The sequence below is a fragment of the Parasteatoda tepidariorum genome, chromosome 10, assembly GCF_982258835.1.
Source record: "Parasteatoda tepidariorum strain Cologne lab strain chromosome 10, Ptep-v5.0, whole genome shotgun sequence".
NCBI classification, from domain to species: domain Eukaryota; kingdom Metazoa; phylum Arthropoda; class Arachnida; order Araneae; family Theridiidae; genus Parasteatoda; species Parasteatoda tepidariorum.
The window spans coordinates 8,549,350-8,575,785 of NC_141764.1; the positions used below are offsets into that span (position 1 = coordinate 8,549,350).

At 28.7% G+C, this 26,436-nt stretch overlaps 1 long non-coding RNA gene across 1 annotated transcript; it reads left to right on the forward strand.

Annotated features, from left to right (window-relative positions):
* Positions 1-3,078: 3,078 nt before the first annotated feature.
* Positions 3,079-16,481, forward strand: LOC147802127 (uncharacterized). Its single transcript, XR_015429881.1, has 3 exons — positions 3,079-3,261; positions 8,949-9,039; positions 15,902-16,481. It is a non-coding gene; the product is annotated as an uncharacterized LOC147802127 (long non-coding RNA).
* The last annotated feature ends 9,955 nt before the right edge of the window (positions 16,482-26,436 follow it).

A 26,436-nucleotide genomic window follows, 5' to 3' on the forward strand; every position in this document is an offset into this window, starting at 1 on the left:
TCTTTCTTTTTTTGCTTCATTTTTTTTTCAATATAGTATGATCTGTTTTTATTTCAAAAATATAAAATTTTTATTTCCTGGGTAAGTCTTATTTTCACTCTATGTTCGGTTTTTATTGTCAGTATGTGTTACAAATTTTATTTTCTAATATGTGTTCCTAATTTCATTTCACTTTTTTTCTTCCAATGTTTGTATTCCAATTTTTTATTAGCCAGTGTTCATGCTCCTAAATTTTTCCTTCTGTGTTTATGCTCCAAATTTTTTCATTCTGTGTTCCAAATATTCTCTACCCTGTGTCAATGTTCCAGATTTTTTCACCCATAGTTTGTATTCCAAAATTTTTTTATCTAGTGCTTGTGTCCCAAATATTTTCGTCTTGTGTTTGTGTTCCATATTTTTTCGTTCAGTGTTTTTTTTTTTTTTTTTTTTTTTTTTTTTGCAATTAGTTTCTTTCAATGTGTGCTTTAAGTGTGTTTTGCATTTTTTCAATGTTTTTCTGTAGCTTTTCTAAAGCATTTTTCGAATGGTAACATTTTCGCTCAAGTACATTTGATCAAATTCCCTCTTCGTTTTATCCTCTTGTATTTTGAATTACTCCCCCTTTATGTATTTGTTACGTGTTCAGTTTTTCCTTAAATATAAAATTTTTTGCATTCAATTTTTAAAAATTTTTCCAATTTCTACTTTTGATCTTTCCAGTTTTTCATCTGCTTGTGTTCTCAACTTTTTCATCTGGTGTTTGTACTCCAAATATTTTGATCCTATGCTTGTGTTTCAAATTTTTCCATCCAGTGTTTGTGATTCAAATATTCCAGAATTTCTGTTCCAAATTTTTCCTTACAATATCTCTGATCCAATTTTTTTACTTCCAGTGTTTGCGTTTCAAATGTTTTGATTTCTTTTTATCCTGTGTTGGTGTTCCAATTAGTTGCTTCGAATTAGTTAGCTCCAATTAGTTGTGTATGCATGTGTTTTTTCAAAGTGTGCCATATTTGTGTTTTGAATTTTTTCAGATTGCTAACATTTTTTTCAAATACATTCGATCCAATTCGCAATTTAATTTATCGCCTTGTTTAAGCAGTTCTTTATGTATGGTTTTTACGTATTCCTTTTTTCCATATTTTTAATTTTTTGTATTCAATTTTTTCATTTTCTTCAATTTTGTTTTCGAATTTCCCAATTGTTGTTTTTTTTTTTTAAATTTTTTCTTGGATTCCCTGTTCTTTAATTATTTTTCCCATGATATCCATTGAGTTCCAGATTTTCATTAGATTTTTTTTTTAATATAGATTCTGTTATTTTTTTCAATATATCTGTTTTTATTTCCAATATGTTCCAATATGTGTAACTTTCATTCTCAGTGGGTTATTTTTTGTATTCCCAGTTTGGGTTCTGATTTATTTCCGGTTTGAGTTCCAAATTTTATTTTCAATATTTTTTTTCCAACTTTTAATTTCTAATTCAGAATTGTAAGTTTCAATTTTTTTTTCTTTCAATGTGTATTTCATTTTATTTTTCTTTCAATGCGTGTTTAAATTTTTTCTGCTTTCAATGTTTGGTTTAATTTTTTTTTCCAATTTGTTTTTCAAACTTTTTCCAGTATCTTACGTAAATTGTTTTTTCAATCCTGTGGTTGTGTTCCAAATTTTTTCACCAAATGCTTGTGTTACAAGTTTTTTACCTTTTGTATTCATTCCACTTTTTTTCACCCAGTGTTTGTATTTCAAACTTTTCATCCAGTGTTCGTGCTTAAAATATTTTCATCCAGTGTATGTTATCCAAATTTTTTCCTCCTGTGTAGATATTCAAAATTATTTTACCAAGTATTTGCATTCCAATTTTCTTTTTTTACCCGTGTTCATTTTCCAAACTTTTTCATTTAATGCTCGTCTCCTACTTTTTCTTCCCCTGTTTGTGTTTCAATTTGTTTCTTCCAATGTGTGTGTGCTTTATTTTTTTCAATGTATGCTTAAAGTTTGTTTTGCATTTTTTTTTACTTTTTTCTGTAGCTTTTTCAGTGTGTTTTTCGATGGGTTATACTTTCATTGAAAGAAAACTCACCAATGTTTTATCGCCATATTTTATTTTTTTTTAGCTTCCACCTCTGTTTATATGCGTAAATCACTTTGTTTTCGATGTTCCATATTTTCCGATTTTCAATTTTTTTTAGGAAGTTTATTTTAAAAATTTGTATTTAATTGTTTTCATTTTTCATATTTTCGTTTTTTGATTAGTCGAGTATTTTTTTTTTCACTGGTTATTAATTTACTATTACTTATTCAATTCCAATATGTCTTTTCATTTCAGATAAAAGTTCTTGTTTTTTCAATGTGTATTTGTTTTTTTGACGATGTTTTTTATTGTTTTTTTTTCTCAATGTTTTTCTTCCTTCTGAGTTTTTTTTAGCTTCTTGAATGAGTGTTTTGTTTCTCCTAATGGTGTATCACATTTTTTCCAATGTTTCATATATTTTTTCCATTGTGTACTCTAGTTGATTTTGATTGGTAAAATTTGTGTGTGTGTGTGCATCTGATCAAATCCTTTTGTTTTCATAGACCCAACAACGTGTTTCACATTACCCTTCCTTGCTTACGTTTGTTTTGATTTTTTCACAGGTTTAGCTTTTTTTAAATAATTTTTTCAACCTTTTTATTTTTTTGTACTTCATTTCTCCTTAATTCTTCCTCGCTTTCTGTTTTGTTCCAATTTTTTTTATAGTTTCAAATTTTTTTCAGCTTTTTTTTATGTTTGCAGATTTTTATATGTATTTAAATTTTTTATTTTCTCTTCAAAAAAGTTTTTTCTAATGTATCTGATAGATTTTTCTAGAATTTTTCTTTTAAAGTTCTGCTCTTTTCAGGTTCTTATGTAAATTAGTTTTTCACCCCATGTATGTTTTAGTTTTTTTTCTCCTCTCTGTGTAACTTAAGTGATTATTTTCAGTCGTTATTCTTGTACTGTGCTTCAATTGCTTTTAATGTCGTTTACTTTTTCCAATTTTAATTTTTCTATGTTTTTTTTTAGAACTTTAAATTGTTTGATACTAATCCTGTCTCTAGTTTATTATAATTCAATGTTACTAAGTTTTGTAGGTTAATTTCTGCTCAAATAGTCTGACAAATCGGGAATAACCTGACAAAGTGAGATGTTTGATGTTTGGAATCTGCCGGACTGAGATGAATCCATTTTCTTTTAAATTGCCTGCTATGAAATGATGAAGATAAAAAGAAGGCTGATTTTTTGATAATTGAATCTTCAGCAGTAAGTACAGTTTAATTTTTAATCTATTATGTCAAGTATTACAAATCTTGCTTTTAATTTTAAATAAGATAGCAAATTTCACGCTAGTTTTTTTGATGAAACTATATAGATTTTAAAGTTAAAAATTAATCCAAAAAAATGAATTATATATTTTGCAGTGCGAAAAAAAAAGAAACGAGTCACCCCTAATGATCTAATCTTTACGTTCTGAGACTCAATCTTAATACGAAACATTAGGGAAACCATTAGGGAAAACGAGGGGCAAATTAATTAGCGTAGACGATATTTTAAGTTAGGAAATTAGACACAAAAACGTACTTTCTCTGAAAAAATGTATGGTTTTCTCGACGGATTCAGAATTCTGGCACCCAAGATATAGGAGGAAGGCGCAATTTGGGAAATTTGCTCCTCATAGTTTGGCCAGGAAAACGGTTCAAAGTTTTGACCTCTTCATATTAGTTTTATTTTTTGCGTATTTCAACATATCGCCAGATTTTTTTAAGCAAAATGAAACATTTTTACCCACAATTATAAATTTCGTTTATCCAAAGATAATTCTGTGCAAAAATATTATTTTTAAGGATTTGTTATTTTTTATTGTTCTATTTAAAAATAGTCTGAAATTTTTGAATTGTAGGAAATACAAGTCCTTATTTTTAAAAAAAAAAAAAAAAACAATTTTGCATTGCAAAATTCAAAATTTGTGTGAAATTGGTCAAATAATTCCTGAGAAATCTTATTTAAAAAAAATCGTACATAAAAATTCGATTTCTCAGGTTCTATTCGACGATTTTACTGTAATTTTGTATCGAATCACTGTAATTTGATTCGCTAATTTGATTTCGTAAATTGAAATCACTGCAATTTTGTAATTGGCCGATTTCACTGTAACATTATAAATTTGAAATGTAAAACTAAATAACATGGTGTGAAAAGTTGTATGCCTTATAATTCAAAATTCTTTCAACTAGGATAATAAAAAATAATAAATGTTTACTCAAAGTTAATATTCGCATGAAACTATCTTTAGGTAACCAAATTTTATAATTGTGTGAAATTTCTCACTTCACTTAAAAACAGAGTTCGTGATTTTTTTGATTTTTTTAAAAAAAATCAAAAGAATCAGATTTTCTTTATTTAAATCGGATTTTTTTGATTTAAATCAGATTTTTTTTATTTTTATTCAAATACACTGTAAGAACTTTAATTTATGATTAAAAAAATTATAAATGTTTAATCAAATTAACTTAATATTAAAACTATATTGTAACAATATTTTAGAAGCTCGAACTAAAATAATTTTTCATTATAATACATGGCTTTGAATGCATAACAACCATTTTGAAACAAATGCATGATTAAAATTTAAAGACTAGATGAAATAGAGAATTTAAAGAATACTTCAGGGGTCTGTCTGGGTTTTTCTGAGAGGTACCTATTTTGTGAAAATTAAAAATTATATTAAAAAATCAACACAAATATAGTAAAAATATGGATTTATAGTTTCTTACGAGACACAAAAATAAAATTTTATGAAAAAATAGTTTGTGTGATTATTCTATCATTTTTCCTAAAGTTGAATTTGTAACGGTAGTAAATTTGGCTTGGACAGACCCCTGTACTTTAACTATTAAAACAAAGTTTCAGCAAGCAAACCATAACTTTAATTTAAAATTGTGATTTCTTTTTTTTTCCTCTTGATTTTCAGAATGACAAAATAAATGTAGCAGACTGTGTTTATAAATTTAGTCAGTCATTCATCAAAAAATAAATAAATATTTAATCTATATATTTTTATATTAAAATATTCATTTTTAATTCTATACCAAAATAGATAAGTTAATCTAAAAAAAAAATTAGAAAATCTATGTACTCATTGGAGTTTTTTTTCACAAAATTTCTTTATAGAAAATCAGATAATGTCAAAGATACTGTAAACATATTATGAGAAAAAAATACCAGTTAATAACCCTACTGCATCAAATAAACTTTGAAAGAGGTTGAAAGGGAAGAATGAAACTATATTAGGAAAAAAACATCTGATTTCATCAGCTCTTTTTTTTTCTTTGTCTGTTTTCGGCATATTAGGGTAATTTCTTTTTAATATAACCTCAAGCTTCAAAAATATACATTTTCCACCAATAAAATATGATGTAGATTTTAATTCACGCTTTCTCATTCAAAAGGTAGAATTTTAATTAACATTATTTGTATTATTTTTTAAAAAAAATTCATGTTTATTAATTACTTTCTACAGCTATGCAAGTCTATATTAAGTCAGCATTAAATGTTTACTTTAATCTGTACGTTGAATCTCAAGAATCAAAAGATTTTTAAAAATGTAATTTCAAATGTGTTGAAATTTAACACACACCAAGAAAGAAAGTAATTTCGTAAACAAAAATTAATTAATGCAGCAATTTATTTAAATTGAATTTTAATACTAAGAAAAGAAAATAATAAAAGTATCAAAAATTTTAAAACACTGTTTTTTAACTTTTAAAATCAATGTATATAGATAAAAAAAATTAGTTGATTTAAATCAATGATTTTTTAAAAAAAATCATTTGATTTAAATCATGATTTAAATCAACGAACCCTGCTTGAAAAGTTCCCGAAATATGAGGAAATATGCTGAAATTAATATTTAGGGGTCCAAACGTCGGATTGCTGTCCTGATCAAACAATGGGGACCCTATTTCCCAGATTGAGTGTCATAAATCTAAATCCGTATTTTATTAAAAAGATCGACTTTCATTGAAGAAAATTGTGAGATTAGCATTAAGAGTCTCGTACCATCAACCGCTTTTCTGACCAAGCAATTGCGGCCATAATGAGGTTACTGTTTTTATTTTAAGGGTGAGGAATCTAAATTCGTAAAAAAGGTATGATTATTAAGAGAAAGTACATTTTTGTTTCGGATTTCGCAGTTTAAAATATCGTCAGCATTAGTCAGCCTATTTGATATCACTCCATCGAATCATTAAGATAATCTTAGAATGCGAACATCCGATTAGTTGTTTGGGTTGAAAGTTTATTTTTTGCGCACTATACATACACTAGTTTATACAACTTTCTTAATAGAAAAATAAGCACTTTTATTATAGTTTCTTCAAAATTATGAGGTCCCCTTATAGGGAGATTTCGCACTTTTAAGTTAGCTTTCGTTCGCTCCTGTAAATAAGATGGAAGCAATTGCGCATGCTCGTATTTATTTTATATGATACCTATCTTTATGTTGGCATGATTTAAGTTTTGTTGGCTTGACAAAGCTGCAAGAACGCTGTTTATAGCTGTTAAATGTTATCTGTTTAAGCCTGTCTTCGAACTAAAAGCGTGAACCTAGAATGCGAATATGAAGAAATACATTGATGAAATTTAGAAATGAATCCTTTATTCTCACAACCGTTGGTTCATTCAATAAAAATATAATTTTATTGGTTTTTGTTTATGGTAAAAAGTTATGGTTGTCTAATTGCATTAATTCCACAAGGATCTAGATATATTTTCGCTATTTCAAAATTATATTTATTTTAAGTATGTAATTTAATTAATATAAATTCAATAAGCAATAGAATTATAATATTTTTTAAATATTAATAATGAGCGGCATTATTCATCGCCGAATTCATCAAAATCTATAATTTACCAAATTTTTCTGCTAACAGATCCAAAGTTTTACATTGAGCAAAGCATCTTGAGTCGTATGCTACAGCTTTAAAGAAATAGTGTATAGTTTGTCTAAAGTAAGAACTCCCCTAGCCATTCGTCTGCACTTGTGGTGGTGACTATGGTAACGAGGTATAACTATGTCAAGTAGGGGTGTGCGGACATTGTTTAGGACAGGTTATGGCTCAAATAGGCGAGAGAAAGCGAATCTTTTTTTTTCCGGTCTAATGTGTTATCGCTAGAGGGAAGAGGAGCTACCCTCCCTGAAATGAGCTATTCTTGTTTCCATTAGCAGCAGAACGCTTCAGACTTTATGGCGGGGGAGTTCTTACCTCATACAAAGTATACATCCATTGTAAATATTTCTTTCGAATTTGTGGTCAAAGTTTAAATGACATTCCACTACGTTAGCGTTTTTAACTAATGAATTTTTGCAAAATCTCTTATTTTCACTTACGTAAGTTTTATATTTTTCATGGGCTCATGCGCATTTCAACAGAACTGACGCATGCGCACTAGAAAAGTGCAACGCACAAAAGAGAGCGTTACATTCAAAACACGCGTTAGCTGAATTGTGACCTACAAAAATAGGCAAAATGTAGGAATTCCTTAGCTCATGTGACAAAAATTTCTGTTTAAAACAAGCTTTAAACGATTTTTGAGCTAGAAGGAATGAAGCTTGAATTCAACCTCCCTATAATTTTTCCCTTCGAAATAAAATTTTTGGCTGTAGCTGTTAACTAATAGAATCCGAAATTACAGGGCTGCTTGCCGGTGTTATTATTTAACCTACTTATGTTAAGACAACCAAAATTTTCTTAAGATACGGTTCGAAAAAAAAAAAAAACTAAAAAAACGCATTTTTTACCACACAACCACGTGTTTTAATTTTGTTCCAAACATTAACTGTTTGTATTGAATCATTAGCCAAAATTCCTTATCTCATACGCCAAAAAAGTTATGGCCTAATTATCCTGTATCTAACTTCTGATAAATTGATTAACTTTTATAAGAATTTTGATTTTAATAAGTATTTGAAATTATTCTACGATACGTTAGCTCATCGTTGAAAACCGCGATCCAGAAAAACTTTTTTTCCCAGTCAACTTTTAGAAAAAAATATACATTTTAGCTATTTAGCGAATAAAATATCAAGTTTTACCAAATTTTTAGTCTAAAAAACAAGAGAACATGTTACACGTATCGATAACTGGAAATTTCATTAGAAAGGAAATTCCATACAAACCTATGCGTAAGCTTGCCTTTACATGCCTATCTTTAATAAGAAATCGCAAGCATGCTTTGTAAGAGAAAGAAGAACCATTAACCAATACTTATGTTTGATTATTTTTACTTTATTACACATATCGATTACTGGAAATTTCATTAGAAAGGAAATTCCATACAAACCTATGCGCAAGCTTGCCTTTACATGCCTATCTTTAATAAGAAATCGCAAGCATGCTTTGTAAGAGAAAGATGAACCATTAAGCAATACTTATGTTTGATTATTTTTACTTTATTACACATATCGATAACTGGAAATTTCATTAGAAAGGAAATTCCATACAAACCTATGCGCAAGCTTGCCTTTACATGCCTATCTTTAATAAGAAATCGCCAGCATGCTTTGTAAGAGAAAGAAGAACCATTAAGCAATACTTATGTTTGATTATTTTTACTTTATTCAATTCCTACTATTAGTTCTCCCTATATATATATTGTTCAAATCTATATATAGGGAGATTTGATATAGGGAGATAATTGACTTAAATTTTTTTACATAACTTGTTTTTAATGTTCAGATCGTGTTTTAAAAGTAATCTAGCAAGTCTAATTAAAACGTATTAAAATCTTTAGTCGTTTCTTTTACGTTACTCACTTGTTTGTCTGTTCCGATGATCGTTAGCATCATGCACACATTTATTTTGTAGTGAAAAAATGTTGTGAGTTGTGATAATTTTATGATTTAAAATGCTTATTAAAACATTGCTCATGTTTATTTTTTTTCTTTGCAGTATATGCAGGACAAGATGTGGCTTTCGTTTGCAAGATAGGACAGAGTTATGACGTTAATTGAGCAGTATGTATTGTTGCAACATGGCTCTGGTAAGAATTTTATTTTCTCTTTCTATAAATTAAGATTTCCACGCGTTATGATCCCAAAACAAAATGTTTCAACTTTTACCTTTTAGTTTTTATTGTAATTCCAGTAGAGGTATTTTTTATGCTTCTCTAAAAGCTTTTGGTGCAAGTTGTCAACATCGCTAAAACATGTTCTTCTCTAAACTGCCAATTTCAACAGACAAGCATTTTGTCTTTATTTTCTACTCCAATAAACTTAAATTTTGATAAACATAATCTTTTTTTTAATTTTCATTAATTTAAGGAGAAATTACTTGAGCAGTTATTAAAAAAAGTACTAATAAAATCGCGTTGATTTTATGACGCTTCTCGAGTGATATGATCTGTAAATATTTTCTAAAAATATTCGAATCAATATTAGCTCTCGTTAAATTCATGAAAAGTGTCTACTGATTGCTAACATACAAATTCAATTTTCATAGCAAACATACAAATATTTTCTTGATAGTTTATAAAATAAGTTTTAAATTGCAGTAAATGCTGTAAGAAATTGTTAACCCCCCAGAAATTTTCATTTACCCTACTGCTAAAAAAATTTCTGGACAAATAACTGAAAATTTGAATTTAATATCTTTATATTATCCTTATTTAGAAAATCAGTACTTCAATAAATACTTTCGTTAATCTCACCACAAAAATAATGATAATAATACAATGCATATTATAAGTTATATTAATATACAAGTTTTAAAGCTTTATTGACAAAAGTAACCACAATATCAGTTTAGCCTTCAAGCATAAGTTTTTTTGCGTGACAAAATAATCCTTATAAGTTATTCGCTTTAAATTTGTCAGAGGAAAATGTTTTGAATCGATAAACTTTAAATATAATTTGACCTAGAACCAAGTTCATTTTTATCACTCTTAAGCTTTTCGTTTAACCTAACCGTCAAAAAAATATGGCTCAGGCAAGTTAATACGAATCTTTGTCTTGGAAACCGCAAGTTTGAAATTTTCCTCTAAACAAGTTTTAGCATATTTCTGTTTAAAAAAACATCAACATCAGATTGAACTTTACCTCCAAACGCTAGCATAGTGTAGGGAATTATTAGTACATTCTAATGCAAATTAAAAATATTGTTAAAGAGTATGGCATGGCAAAAACATGCTGTAAATAATTGCTGTTCTTGCAACCTTAAATTCGAATTTTGCCTTTAAACATTAGCTCTTAGTAGTAAGCCACCAGAATTTTTCCAGAAATCAAAATGTTCGCTCTTATGCATTCGTTAGATCACTTGCTCAAGTGTAGTTGTTACTATGAATGACAGAAATTGGTTGACTTCCACCGGTGAATGTTGACATTCACAATGTCCAAAATGTATACTAGGTTTAGTTAAGTGCCACTGCTCGGTATGCATTTTACCGGCACTCCGAATACTGATGTTTCTCCCAATCTAACCTCAGCAGATATTAAAACATCGAATAAATATAATAATATCAATGAATAAATCAATATCAAATCAGATATAAAAAATATTTCGGACACTCACCAAAGCGACTATGTGATTGTTGACATTCACCGGTAAAATAGAAATTCTATTGATTTAAGTCATGCACGGTAACATAGCTAAGACGAAAATTGGTTTTGCTTATTTTATGATTTACAAAACATGCCTTTCAAAAATGGTCAAAAACAAGTTTTAATTATTCTTTGACTTAAAAACCACGATATTGAATGTGACCACAAAATGTTACTTTCTTGCGGAAAGAAATTTTGATACTCCAGAGAAACCCACCAAAAGAAGTATGCAACGACAGCTAATATTTGATAAAGATTTGAACGAACGTTATCCTATTCGAAACGTTAACAAGAAATAACCTACCCTAATTTCTCGTCTACGAAAAAGAAAATTGTTGCAGTTTTTTATTGACTTAGAAACCACAAGTTTTGATTTTTTTCCAAACGTTAGATAATTGTAGAAAATAGTTACAGTTCAAAAATAACAATTTTAAAAACCAAAAACTAAACATTTGAATTTTGCTTCTAAAAGTCCACTACAGATAGTTATTGCGATAGACACCCTACCGAAAAAGGTGAGGACCAAAACTACCTTTTGCTAATTTTTAATAAATCTAATAAGTTTTTTAATCGGAATTTCGAATTTTACAATGAAATCTATGTTTATAAAAGAAATGTGAGGCCCTAATTTTTTCTCTAGCTATCCCGTCAAAAAATTATGATAATGACTTATACAGAAAATTTTATTTTGCAAACCACGAGTTTTACCTTAAAATTTAAGCAAAAATGTAGGAAATTTTAAATCCACCGAAAATTTTCGTTAGCCTACCAACTAAAAAGTAATATTCAAAACAGATTTTAACTAATTTTTGTCAAAAATCTTCTAGTTTTAATTTTTCCGTCGAAATTCGTCTTTGAATGAGCCTCTTCGTTTTAAACACTAAAATCATTTGAAATAAAATTCACAATAAAAAAAAATTGATAAAGTTCAACACTGTCAAAAATTAAAGGAAATATTATGAGTTACTAACTCAAAAATAATTTATTTTTTAAATTTGAAAAGAACAAATTTTTATCTTATTACAGAATTCTGAGTTGAACTCTGGTAATTAAAATATAATAAATATCGAAATCATTTACAATGGGCGAAAAAAATGTGTTTGTCATAAATTTCCTTTTCAAACACAAATTTTTAAGAAATATTTTACCAAATACTTTCCGTGTACAAATATTAATGATAAAAAACTTTGTAGCGTAACTACCACTACAATTATTCAACTCCCATTCATTAGTATATAAACATGTTAACTCTATTCTATCTTGAGGTTCATTTTGATAGATAATGGTTACGTTAACGTACTCCTCGCATAGGCCAACCGACCTGCGCAGGGGATAGGGAACTGTCCTTGCACCAGAAAGGTTCTGGGTACGAATCCCGGGCAAGGCCTTTCCTTCTCTGTACTATCTGTCCTTACTGTGGGCAACGTTGGCCCACCTAATATGGTGCCCCTGAAATAGTGGCCCACAAATCTGCCCTTCAGATACCTGTATGAGGTAAGTCATTCTCCAAGTGGGCATTTAAAGAAAACAAAACCTCATCGCATTGAAGACCTCCGGACGTGAACTTAACATGCCTATCTTGTCAGCAACGATCTAAACACGCCTGCTTGAAACAACACGTCTACCTCTCACTGAAACGATTTGAATACATCTAGAGTGATGGATAGAAGACAATGAACAGTTCACTTTTTATTTGTGATTGCGACATTATCCTCCTCGCTCTGCTGCTGCTCAGTCTCGATCACACGCAACGGGGATCTGTACACACTACTAATAGCAAGAGAGAAGCAATCACGCACACAACAGTAATCTTATTACAGCTCTTACAATCAACCCTCAAAATCTTGTGATCTTAATACAGTTCTTCTGGCCTCTCATTAAAACATCAATAAATCATATAGTGATATCCATTCATCGAATTGCATGACAAATAAAATTCTGGTTGGGGAGTATTGTAGCACTACAATTATTCATACCAATTTACTAGTATAAAACAGTGCTTCCCAACCTTTTGTTTCAGTGTTATCTCCAAGGCTAGGTCAGCGTTTGATAATTTTACCCACTGAAGGAGGGAGCGAACGTTGTGTGTTGTATTTTAGATGGTTTTGATTTAATAATTTTAATTGCTTTTAAACATCCTTCAAAACAAATACAGTTACATTTGCGGTATGGGTGTGGCATAGGTGACTGATCTTAGTTTTGAGTTTAATACAGATTAGTTTGATCTCACCGCCCAGTCAACCTTAAGTCCACAGAAAGCCACACTAACCCGAGAGAAATACTCAATAAAAAAGTGGAAGCAATTTTATGTTCCATATGGGGAGTACTATTTGATCCACGGACAGGAGGTTGCGGACGAGCTTAAATCTGGAAGCAAAACTAACTAAAATTTGTCTCAGCTATAATTTTTAAAGTGTTTAATATAACAAAACAATTGATCAGATATAGCTAATTAACCACAGTAGACCCTTGATCAAGTCTATCTGCAGCACCCCCTGTTAACTCACATGACGGATCATGTGATATGAAAAAATCCGTCATCTTTCTATTCATATAAATAAAAATTAAGCGTAAAATGAAAAAAACTCATTAATGCATATTAAAATATAAGGAAATATAGAAAACTAACCATTACGGGAACAGCACCAAAATCCCCATTAAAATATCAATTAAATCCCGATAATGAATTAATTTATATATTGATTTCTAAACGAGTTTGAGCGATTGCAGCTAATCCAAATCTATCTAATTAGAATGTCTAATTAGTTTTAGTTCATAAAACAGTTACAATCTTAGGAAACTTTATTTTTCCTCCCGAAACGATAAATGATTCAAACACAATTATTTCATTATCAGCATTTATTTAAAATAAATGAAACAGTCTTAAGCACCGTAATTTATTAATTTATGTAGGCATTTATGATTAGAACTGTAACCTCTTAGTATTAAATTCTGAAAATAAATGTTTAAATTATTTTCATAAGATCAGTTAACAGAATCTCAACTTTTTATTTTAATCCATTTATCTCTAATTTTGTCGAGCGTATTAACCCATTCCTTCCCTAGCTTTTTCCTAAAAGACAGTAAAAAAGTGAAAATTTTTTCATTATTTGGATTTATTTTGCACAAGTAGTTCTATCAACTGCAATATATACATGAGGGCCGGAATACTCTGGTTGGAAGGGCATTGAGCCAATGTTTAAGAGGTCGTAGATTCGATTCCCACCAGCCGATGACTCCCCATGTAGTAAATGGTGACTGATGCATTTTAAATCTGTCGATCACAATATCCTTAATTTTCCCATAACAAATCATACCTTTGGGAGTACTGATCCAGGAGTTTCCTTGTCTTCTGGATTGGTTCAAAATTATAAGTGTTCGGATTTTATTACAAAATTATTAGTAGTCGTAGACCCAAAAATTTGATCGGCTGTTCAACAATGGTTATCAAATATATTAACATGGTGCGTAGCGTTTTTAAAAAGTGCATAATGTGCTTTTTTTACTTTAGTATTTTAAATTTTGACTCTTAAAAATTTTGACTCTTGTATTCTCCGATTAACAAACTGACTCCTAAAGTTGCTTATTTAAATTAAAGGATAAATTATTTATTTCATGCCTATTATAGAAGACGGAGAATTTTAAAGTTCTTGGAAAAAATTCTTGAATATTAAAATAAAAAATTAATAGAATACTAGTTTTAAACTGTTATTCTTTTTAGAGTTCTTACCATGATATAGTAGCAGTTTGCGCGAAGGGTCCCTTGCACAGTAGATTGACCAAGGCAGATTGACCTTTGCCCAAGTATTTAGACAGGCATGCTGACATTAATCGTAGTAATTGTTGTATTAAATTAATGCTAACAGCACTGAATTATTTTTAACAATTATCTTAGAATTATGTTTGCGCAAAATTAAATACTTTTAACTACTAGATTTAATTTAAAATTAAAAAATTCAAAACTAATTTAAAAAAATATTCCTTTATTAAAATAAAGTACAGATCAATCGAAATAACTAAAACCCATAGGATGTTTTTAATTGCTTTACATAATAAAAATTTTCCATATAATTTTAACAATAAAAAAACTTTACTCTTTATAAAATTAAACTTAAAATGAATATGTTAGTAAGCAAAAGTAAATGCGTGTTAAATTCTTTAATTTACCTAGGATAGTTTTTAGGGCTTAAAATTATTAATTTTAGAACCAAATCATTGTAGTGCAAAATAAGTCTCAACATTTAGTAAAAAATATATTTCAATTTTAAGATATTTTTCTTAAGTAAATTATAAGAGATTTTACATCGCTTAAATATTTTTAAAGAAATTTCTAAGCTACAAATAATTTAAACGGAATCTATTTTTGTGAGTTGTAATGTTAAAATTTTAGAATTTTTGACGCCATGTGCTCTCTTAAAATGAAAGAGTGATTTCCCCTACTCAAAAAAGAGTAGAAAAATTTTTAACTCAACTTGAGTGAAATACGCTTTTATTTGAGCGATATTCTTGCTTTGCGTTCACTCAAACTTGAATGCTTTCTTTGAATTGCTTTTCACCAAGTTAAATTGCGTCCTTTGATAACAATTTGCAGTTGAAAAAGATCTCTCCTTTTCCTGTGTACTGCTATTTAAGCGTAAGCTAATGGTGTGAAAGAAAAAAAAAACTTTTACAAGAAATATTTCTTACATTTTGTTTATATCACCGTGATTATTTGGGTAAAAGAAATGACTGAGATTTGTATTCAAAATTTAATTACAGACTGTATTTTTGTCTAATCAGTTATTGATTATGAATCTCAAATAGCCGAGAGGTGGAATTAAGCAGGTTTCAGGCACCAGGCTATACCTGAATATCATTTGAGACACATACCTAAGGAGCGAGCATTCAAGTCACATAATCGTCGTGCTCCTCAATAAATATTAGGGAAAATCTTCCGAAGTAAATCAGTAAAATGCTTCATTATAGGGAATAAAGAAAATCATTGTACTAATTGGTCTAGGGAAATTTAGCTTTCTCACGAGTTAGCAAAGGGAAAAATGTCAAGGTTAATTAATGCATACTTAAACTAAAAATAGATTAAAAGACAGCATGTGAGTTTTAAAGTCTGAGAAAGAGAGTTTTGTTTTCATTAGAAAATTAAGAAAGAGATTTACAGAAAAGAACAACAAAAAAAGATTGGTTGAAGCTTTTTATGTTAAATATATACTATAGTAAATATTGTTGTTCTTTGAATTTAATAACTATTTTATTTAACTAGTTTTTGCAACGACCTTATTTTTCTTATGAAATTTTTTTTTTCGATTTCAGATATGACAGCCTAAATGACAGACTTGCGCCAGCTTTTAGATTATTCTAGACTTTCTTCTAAGCTTGTTTTAACGCCATAAGAAGCTGGTAGCTCTCCACTATCTCGATCAACAGCTCCAGAAAGGTCTGCAGACACAAAAAGCGTGCATTTAAGAGGCCTAGTGTCGATATACCTTTCTCCAACTGACACCAACAAAAACGATGTTCAAGTTGATGCAAATCTTACCAAATGATGATTATGATGAAATTCGTTTATCGGCGGCTGAAATATCCATTATGAGAAGGATTCTAACGACCCATCTGTTAGTTTCATCCCATGAAGTTGAAGTTTTGCGAAAGAACTCTGCTCTGTATTCGGTGAAATCGTTCTCTCCATCTGCCCCTGTTAAAAATAACATGCAATGGCCTTTAATGTTCCTTCCAAGAGTCAAGAAAAAACTCTTGCATCTTTGCTAGCTGATCTCCCAGTCAACATAATCGGACTGGTTAAACTACATCTTTCGCTTTGTCTATTTTTATTTTATATTTTATGGCCGTCGTTGAACGGGCTACCCAATTTTCGGGTTCATAACTACGAATGTTCAATTACATAGCCTTGTAATTTATAACTCAATCCAGAAGACAAGGAAACTCCTGGATTGGGAGAAATTTGGAGAAATTTGCTATAAAACTATTGGGAGAAATTTGCCTTCTTGAAGGACTTTTTGGTGGAACTAAACCGCATTTGCGTTACATGGAGAGAAAGACCACGCCATGGTTAGCTTGACAACAAGGGGACTCTAACCCATTATCCATCTACCACGGAGTATATTTCACGTCAGCACTGTGGTCGGTGCAAGCCAGATGCGGAATTCATATCGACCGGCAATCGCCGGGGTTCGAGCCCGATTAACCTCAGTGGAAGACAAACGCTTTATTCCCTGAACCATCACGGCTCTTTTGTCTAGTTAAGCAAGAACAGATCCGGACTTGCATCACCACTTATGAGTTGCCCTGCAGATTGTTGAGGTGGCGAAAAAAATGATGAAACATTTGTGAAGAGATTGAATTCCGAATGGCTGTTATAGGCGAGAACTTGCCAAGAGGTTCCACGATGATGGAGCATTTTGTGATCTGAACGCCTGGAAGAGTGTTTCATTGGACTGGTTAAAAGTGATTTTTCGATTTGGAAAAACTGTGAATTTTCGTTTTGGGTAAAGCTGAAGTCATGATTTCGACTTAGAGGCATCATAATCAATGTTCGCGTAATCACCACATGGTGTCTAAAAGTTGTCAAATGATGCTGTTTTCTGCCAATTACTCACCTAATGTGTTTTGCAAAAATGATTATAACAGAACTCATAATATTGCAGCTGAAGACGGAACAATGGAGGCCAGAAATGTAACACCTACGAAGGTAAATATTCAGAAGTGTCCAATATCTGTGGTTCCATATCAATCGATCAAGCTATTATATTTTGCCGAACAAGAAGACCTGCAGCTTGGTTGGGAGCCAACTGACTGCTGATGGACATTCCGTTGGTGATTTGTCCCGAGAATTAGAGCTCAACCAGTGACTGGGTGACCTGACTCGCTTCAGAGATGGGAAAGAAAAGGTACGTGACCTTTCTTTTTTATCATTATTACATTATTAATTCTTTTTCCTTATTTGCTGGTAAGACAGTGAAATATCTTTTATTTAAATCTAAAAAATACACTTGATAACCTTTTTAATGGTTAAATTAATTCTAATTTTGAATAATTATTTTTTTTACATAATTGTGTAAAATAATTATTAATTTAAAAAGTAGAATGATTCACTCAATATTGAATATAATTAAAATTGCGTACAAATTGTTTTTATGGTGGCCAATGTAATCAAGGAAAGAATTCCTTGTCAGAAACTAGTTATTTTATCGTGATCATGTAGCTTTCAAAATTATTTTGCATTTTGTTGACATAAATATAAAAAACTTTCAGCAATATGAAGGAGAAAAATTATTAGTGCACCTATCCTAATAATTAGATATTTTTTATAAGGTGCTTAAAAATATCTTTTGAGTTCTTTAAAAGTGCTTATTTTTTGTTGAAAAAATGTGGCTATTCACCCTGTATTAATAATGTAAATATTTATGTTTGGCTTTGTAATCATGAAAGTTGTAACATTTATTTTAACGTTAAAATGAACGGTACAAATAAATTTACTATAACTTTTTTAAATTCTGTAGTTTTCACGCGTTGATTTAACGTGCAGAATGCTCAAAATGAGGAACACAGTGTTCCAAAAGGTCGGTCAAAAATGAGTGTAGTAATTTATTAATCAAAGTACGTGGAAGTATTTCTAAATTTGTAACTACCTAAATTTACATAAATTTCTTGGCGTACTTATCAGATTTCTTTTTATATGAAAAGACTTCCTCAACTATTGTGGTGATCTAGAACATCTGGTGATAAATTTCAAAAAGCAAGAAACATCTTTTATAATAAGTATTTTGCTACGACTGAACAATTTGGATAGCTTTCGGAAAACGTGGAAACTTTCGCAACAGCCAATTAATCTCTCAAAAACAGATAAAATTAAAAACATTCAGGCATGCTTGGTTTGTAAACAGCTTCAAAATTACATGAATTAAAAGATGGTAATTGCGATTTAAGTAGTAAAAATATTAAATTTAGAAGTAGTGACAATTTTATTTATTAAAATCTCTTCGTTTGAGAGCCTGCCCAACATAGAGCCTTAACATCTTTCGCGTTTGCGAACGCTTTATTTTTTTAATGTGTCTTTCCGTATGTGGGGTAAGCACTGTTAAGATTTAAGAAATAAACCCAATGCTTTCAAAGACCAACCTGTTTTTAAAATAATCCATTTAATATATTTTAAGAGCTTGAATAAGAGGCTTGAAAAGACGCTGAATTGATATCCGTTTAATTTTTTGCATTTTAAAAATCTTTATTCAGCTGCAAATTAAGATTTTGAAAATTTCACTTCCACGTTAGTGGAGTCCCATAGTATGAAAAGAATTATAATTTCTAGCTCATAATATGGAATTGATATTAACAATGTATTTCATGTTGCATTTCTGAAAGGCTATGGGGATAAAAATAGGATAGACTGAAATACTATCTAGTATTTTTACGATTTTTATACGTTGAACGAAGAGACTAATATTATCGAAGTTATTTATGTTTTATGCATAAAAGTACAGTTTTTTATTTATACCTATTTACGTATCTAACATTGCTAATTAGACAAATAAGATATCGTTACCTATGCATATCATTACGCTAAATCGAATTAGAATGAAACCAAGCTGATTGATTTAATAGTTTAGCAGTTTGAAAATTTATTAATGTTTTATGTGTAGAAAGTACAATTTTTCTACTTTGACTTACACCACTTTATGCAACGAACACTGCTATCTAGACAAGTGAGGCATTACTTCAAATTTAATTTTTTACTCTTAATCCAGTAAAATAGTCCTTTGATATAATTGTTTAGAAGAAATGAGGGTTTAATGCATGAAATATATAATTTTTAACTTACATTTTACTCATGAAATATTTAAAGCATTAAAACTATTAGATCTATCATATCAATTCTAATTTTGTTTTTTAATTTGTCTAAAAAATACATATAATGCTGGACTTGATTATACAAAAATGACTCAAATTTTCATTGTTACGTAATTGTAATAAAATTAATTTACATTGCATTAACTTTTATTATTATCAAGAATATCACATTTACAAAAGACCAATTTTTAAAAAAGAAATTTTTTTTTTAAATAAATGAGGATTGGTTTTCATGAATTCAATGTCATACTTACAACTTATTATTGTAAGATTTAAGACATTAATTATTGGTATGAGATGATTTAATAAAAAATTACAGGATATATTTTGCGACAAATTTATTGTAACATATATTATATAAATTCAAATTTATTAATAACTAGAAAAAAATATGTTGTATTAAGAGAATTTTTTTTATGTACCCTATTATTTTTCTTATAGGCTTTAAGCGTATTTTGCATTTTAAATAACATAAAAATCAGTGCAAAAATAAAACATTTACTATCAAGTGTATTTATTTTCAATTTTGAATTATTGTTTTTTAATTTCAATCATAAAAACAATATTACATCTCTTTCCTTTTACACCAAACAAACTTTACAGAATTCCACAAAATACTACCTGAAATAAAAGAAATTACTATCATGATAAAATTTTACCAACACATTATTAGAATAAGTGAGATTAAATAGCACTAATTTGAAATTAGTTAAGCCTTCAGGTATCACTCAGAAACTTATTTTAAGTTTGATCGATATTTTGATGATAGCTCTAAGATTATTCTATACACTAATGAAAGATGGGAGGTATTATTGGTTTTATAGTTTTTATGATAGGACAGAAATTTATTTTATTTTAAAAAATAAATGGTATTTATAAATGAAGACTATTGAAAATGAAACTATATTGAAAAATTAGTAATTTAAACTTACATTCTTACATTGTAGAAAAGTAAAGGATCAATGGATAAATGTAAAGTATAAATAAAAATTAAAATATGAATAGTTAACTTTGAATAATAATGAACAAAATATTAAGCAAATCATCATACACCAATTAAAAGAGGGTTATGAATGTAAAAATAGATGGGGGTTTTGGGAATTTGTATTTTTAAAAATTACTGAAAAATGGGGTAACTTTGTGAGAGAGTAGGTAAATATTTGCCACACATGTTTCCTGAGTTTTCTAACTTGTTTTAAAATAAGCTTTTCTAAAATTAAAGTAATTCGTAGGAAAAAATAAATAATTATTTCGCAAATTAAAAAAATTAAGCTTTTTCAAATAATCAAACACATGCTTTTACATTCAACAGGTACAAAAATTAAAAACCAATATTAAAATTCTGAAAATAAGAAATACAATCTTCATTATATTTTATACGTTATAATATTGCAACAAAATTTTGTATTTATTAAACATGTTTCGTTCTATTGAAATACTAAATAAAACTGAAAAATTAGTAAAGGTAAACTTGCTACCATTGTAGAAAAGTAGAGTATCTATAGATAAATGTATGTTAACTTTGAATAATATTAAACAAAATATTATGCTTATCAAAATATACCAAAATAAAGGGAATGTAGAAACAGATAAGAAAATAAAGAGGAAAGGGATTGGGGAATATAGAGCAGTTTGAAGTGTGGAATTTTTTATTTTAAAAATTATTTTTATATAATATATTACTACCTTTTTTAAAAAAAACTTTTCAATAATTACCGTAAAATAGGGTAACTTTGTTGGGGACAAGGTAAATGTTTACTAAACATGTTTTCTGAATTTTCTAACTAGCTTTAAAATAAGCCATTGAAAAATTAAGGAATTCTTAGGAAAAAATAAAATTAATACACAAATAAAATTTAAAAAATTCAATCAATAGAACACATGTTTCTTTAATCAACAGAAATAAAGGTTAAAAGTTAAAATTAAGAAATGCAATCTCTTATGTTTTATATGTTAAAATAATAATGTAACAAAGTTTGGCTAGTTGCTTGGCGAATATTTTAATGGGAAATGCCAGAAAAATTCATCATCTATATTAATTTAGGAATTATTTCTATCCAAAATAATGAAAATTTTGATTGGAACAAATTATAATAATAAGTTTTAATGTTATTAGTTTAAAGCGAATAAATAATTATTACATCATACTAATGAAACAAATTTGAATAATGTTTTTTTCTTATTATTCAAAGTTAACTATTGATACTTTACTTTTTATTTCTACTTTACATTTATCTATTGATGCTTAACTTTTCCACAATGGCAGTTAGTACGTAAGTTTACCTTACTAATTTTTCAATATACTTTCATTTTCAATAGTCTTAACTTACAAACACAATTTATATTTTAAAAGAAATTTTAGTCCCAACATAAGAACTATAAAACCAAATATACCTCCCTTCGTTCAAATCAAAATATCTATCTGATTGAAATCCAGAAAAAAAAATGTAAATGAATGAAGTTCTAAGTATTGATATTAAAAGTTTCATTTCTTAAACTGATTCTTGTATTATTTAAAATGCAAAACACGTTTAAAGAGCCTATAGCAAAAATAACAGGGTACATAAAAAGTATGCTATTAATAAAATATTGTTTTTTTTTCTTCTAGTTACTATTAAATTTGAATTTATTTAGTGTGTAAATTAACATACAACAAATTTGTCCTAAAATAAATCGTGTAAATTTTAATTAAATTATCTTACATAAATAATGAATGTTTCAAATTTTACAATAATAAATTGTAAGTATGACATTGAAAATCTTGTATTTTTAAAAGGCAATTTCAAAAAAAAAATTGGTATTTCATGAAAGTGATATTCATGATAATATTTGTAGTTAATGACAATAAAATTCTGAGGCATTATTGTATAGACAAGTCAGACATTATTTATTATATATTTTTTAGGCTAAGTTTAAAAAAAAAATTAGAATTGATTTGATAGATCTAATGGTTCTGATGTTATAAATATTTTATGACTAAGTCACAATTGCATATTTCATACATTAAATCCTCATTTCTTCTAAACAATTGTTTCAAAGGACTATTTTATGAGATTAAGCATAGAAATTTAAATTGGAAGAAAAGCCTCACTTGTCTAGATAGCAATGTCAGTTGCATAAAGTGGTATAAGTCAAAGTAAAAAAATTGTTCTTTCTACGCTTGAAACTTTTATAAATTTTTGAATTGCTAAAGTATTAAGTCAGACAGCTTGGTTTTATTCGATTTAACGTACACGATACCTCACTTGCCTAGCTAGCAATACTAGATACGTAAATATGGATAAATAAACTTTACGTTTATACATAAAACATAAATAACTTCTAGAATATTAGTCACTCGATTCAACGTAAAAAAAAAATACTAGATAGTATTTAATTCTATCCTCCTTTTACCCCCTTATCCCTTTAGAGATGCAACATGGAATTTATTTGCATCTTAATGTCATTTTCATATAATGAGCAAGAAATCATAATCCTTTTTATACTATGCTGCTCCACTAATATGGGAGTGTAGTGTTCAGAATATTTATTTGTAGCTGAATAAAGACTTTTAAAATGCACAAATTTAAACGAATATCAATCAATATTCTACAGCGTCTGTGATTTCATTTTCCTCCTTTTAAAAAAAGAATTTGAAAAAGAATGAGATAATAGGATCACATGAAAAAAATAAAATGTAATTTAAAAGTTAAGATATGCAACAAAATATGGTAACCGCTACCAACAAACGTTTTGGCAATTCAGCAACCCTATCGACTACTCTGCAAAATTGTCTTAAGAGTTGAGGTTCCGCTTATGGTTGCTGTTATTTTTCCCTTGTGTGATATCCGCTTAAGACACATTTAATTTATAATTATTTTGAAAAAATAATAGCGTTGTAAATACTATTTCAACATATTTGTTTTTTAACGAACTCAAAGTGATAAAAAATCACTCTTATTCTGTCAGAAAATTATTCCTCATAATTAGTCAGAAACTCCTATTCCCTAGAATAAAACATATACTATTGGACCTCTATTTAACGAGGTCGCTAAATCCAGATAATAAGCTCGTTGTATGGAAAATTCGTTAAATAGAAAAATCACCTTTTGAAATACTTAAACGACTCAAAACGCATTTTAAATTCATAAACACTAGGCATAATTAAAAAAGCAATTGGTACATCTTTATCTGGTAAACTAGTATCTACTGTTTATTTTATAAATCTTAACCATAAAATAAATCTGCATTTAAAGCAAGAATATAGCAAAACATAATCCAGTGTTATACTATCATTCTGCAAACATTTTCAACTAAAAAAAGAAGCTAAATTTATGTATAAAACTATAGCTGCATTTATTATAGAGTAATTTTAAACATACATTACCACATGCGTTCATAAGTTTAATTGCTACTGATAAAATCAGTTAATTTTATCTGCGTTTTTCGTTTGAAATGCAAACAAAAAGGGATTTCATTGCTTTCTCTAAAAGTTAAGTGGCTTCAAAAATCAATTCAAGGTAATTTCCCCTATAAAATGCGTTTACAAGTTTAAAATGTTCTGAAATATTTTGGGAAATAGGGTAAGTGGATCTCGAAGAAAAGTTCGAAAGTTAGCAGAAAATTCACTTCGCTATTTGGAAGTTATTTTTCGAAGAAATTTCCAAAATGTTCTTGGTTCTTCGAAAAAATTCGCAAAAGAGAGAAATTCGCGATGGAAGTTCGCTAAGTAGAAGTCCGGCTGTAGTTCTAATTCAATAGAAATTATGTCACTGCCTTTTTTTTTAAAAAAAAGAAGCTAAATTTTATGCTTACTGAAGAAAACATCCTCTTAGTATAAATACAATATTAATAGTGTTTATCCATATATAAAGGTATATACCGTATAATAAAGGTATATTTACCAGATATTAAAGGTATGTACTTTTTTGTTTTACTATATACAAAGGTATATATACCGTCTCCTCGGCGAGAAACAGGAAAGGTTTTACCTTCATTTTGACAAAGCAAATGAGACTCATATTTATTTATTTATGAATTTTTTCTATCTTATCGATAAAATATGAAGGGAAAAATAAAAATATGAACTAAAATTATTATTTAATTATAAATAAAAACTTTGAAAACACACTCTTTTTCAAGCTCTTAAAATATATCAAATGGATTATTTCGAAAACAGGTTGGTCTTATAAGCATTCAGTTTATTTCTTAAATCTTAAAGTGTTTAGCTGACTTAAGAAAAGGCACACTAAAAAGAAAAATAATAATAATGGAGAGTGCGTAAACTCGAAAGATGCTAAGGCTCAATGTTGGAAGGCTCTCAACGAAGAGATTCTTGTAAATAAAATTGTCACAACTTCTAAATTTAATATTTTTACTTCTGAAATCAAAATTGAAATTTTTTTTGAGCAATATAAACACGCCTGAATGTTTTCCTTCTAACTTTGCCCCATTTTCCTTTTAACTGTGCCTTTCCTTTTTTAAAATTGCCCACAAAAAGAAACTAACGTATGAAAATTACCGAATTTAAAAAAGTGGTAGTAAATTTATTTGTATCGTTCACATTAACGTTAAAACAAATGTTACAACTTTCATGATTAGAAAAATAAATTCGAATAATGAAATTTTTTCACTTTTTTACTGTCTTTAAAGAAGACGCTAGGCTAGGAATGAGTTAATACATTTGACAAGATTAAAGATAAATGAATTAAAATAAAAAGTTAAGATTCTTTTAGCTGATCTTATGAAAATAACTGAAACTTTTATTTTCAGAATGTAATACTACAGTTCTAATCATAAATACCTATATTCATTAATACATTACGGTGCGTAAGGCTGCTTCATTTATTTTATATAAATGCTGGTAATGAAGCAATTATGTTTTTATCATTTATCTTTTTGGGAGGAAAAAGAAAGTTTCCGAAGATTATAATGCTGAGAGCTAACTGTTTTATGAACTAAAACTAATTAAACATTCTAATTTGACATATCTGGATTAGCTTCTCCCTTCTTCCGTGGGCCGTAGTAACATTATCAAACGTTGACTGGACCGTGATGATAAAAAGGTTGAGGAACACTGCTATATACTAGTTAATTGGTATTGAATAAATGTAGTGGTTGCTACGCTACATTACTCTCCCACCAGAATTTTATTTGGGATAGAATTCTCTGAATAGATATCAGTGTAAGATTTATTGCTGTTTTTAAGAGAGGCCGGGAGTGCTGTATTAAGATCACCAGATTTTGATCTGTGATTTAAAGAGCTGTGTTAAGATCACAGTTGTGCGCGTGATCACTCATCTGCTGCTATTATCAGTGTTTAGGATAACTAGAAGGATAACGTTGCAATCACAAATAGAAAGTCAACTGTTCACTGTGTTCCATCCATCAAACTAGACATGTTCAAATCAAAGTGAATGCGACTATCAAGATCGGCGTGTTCAGTTCATGTCCGAAGGCCTCCAATGCGAGGAGTATGTTAACGAAAGTTTCAGAGTTATCTATCAAAACGAACCTCAAGATAGAATCGAGTTAACATGTTTTATATACTTGAGAATAGGAATTGAATTATTGGTACAATTGTTTAAAAAAAATTGTGTTGGAAAAAAAGCTTCTATGAAACACATTTTTTTTCGTTGATAGCAAATGATTTCAATACTTAATTATATTTTAATTATCAGAGTTCAACTAAATTCAGTAACAAGACAAAAAAATTTGCCTCCTAAATTTCTTATTAAAATTTTTTTGTTTACTTATTAAAAATGTAAGATTTTTAGAGCAAAATATATTTCAAATTTTACTATTCCGAGTTAGCTTTATGTGAGGATATAGGAAACCTATGCTAACGCACAAAAGCTTTTCATTATCCAACCCGCTAATTTTCTTTTTTTTTAAATAAAAAATCTGCTATTTGACTTTTTTAGCGAAAACACTTCTTTGCTAGGTAAATTAATTTTTTAAATTTTATTTTATAGCCGGCGTTGAACAGCTGACCCAATTTTTTG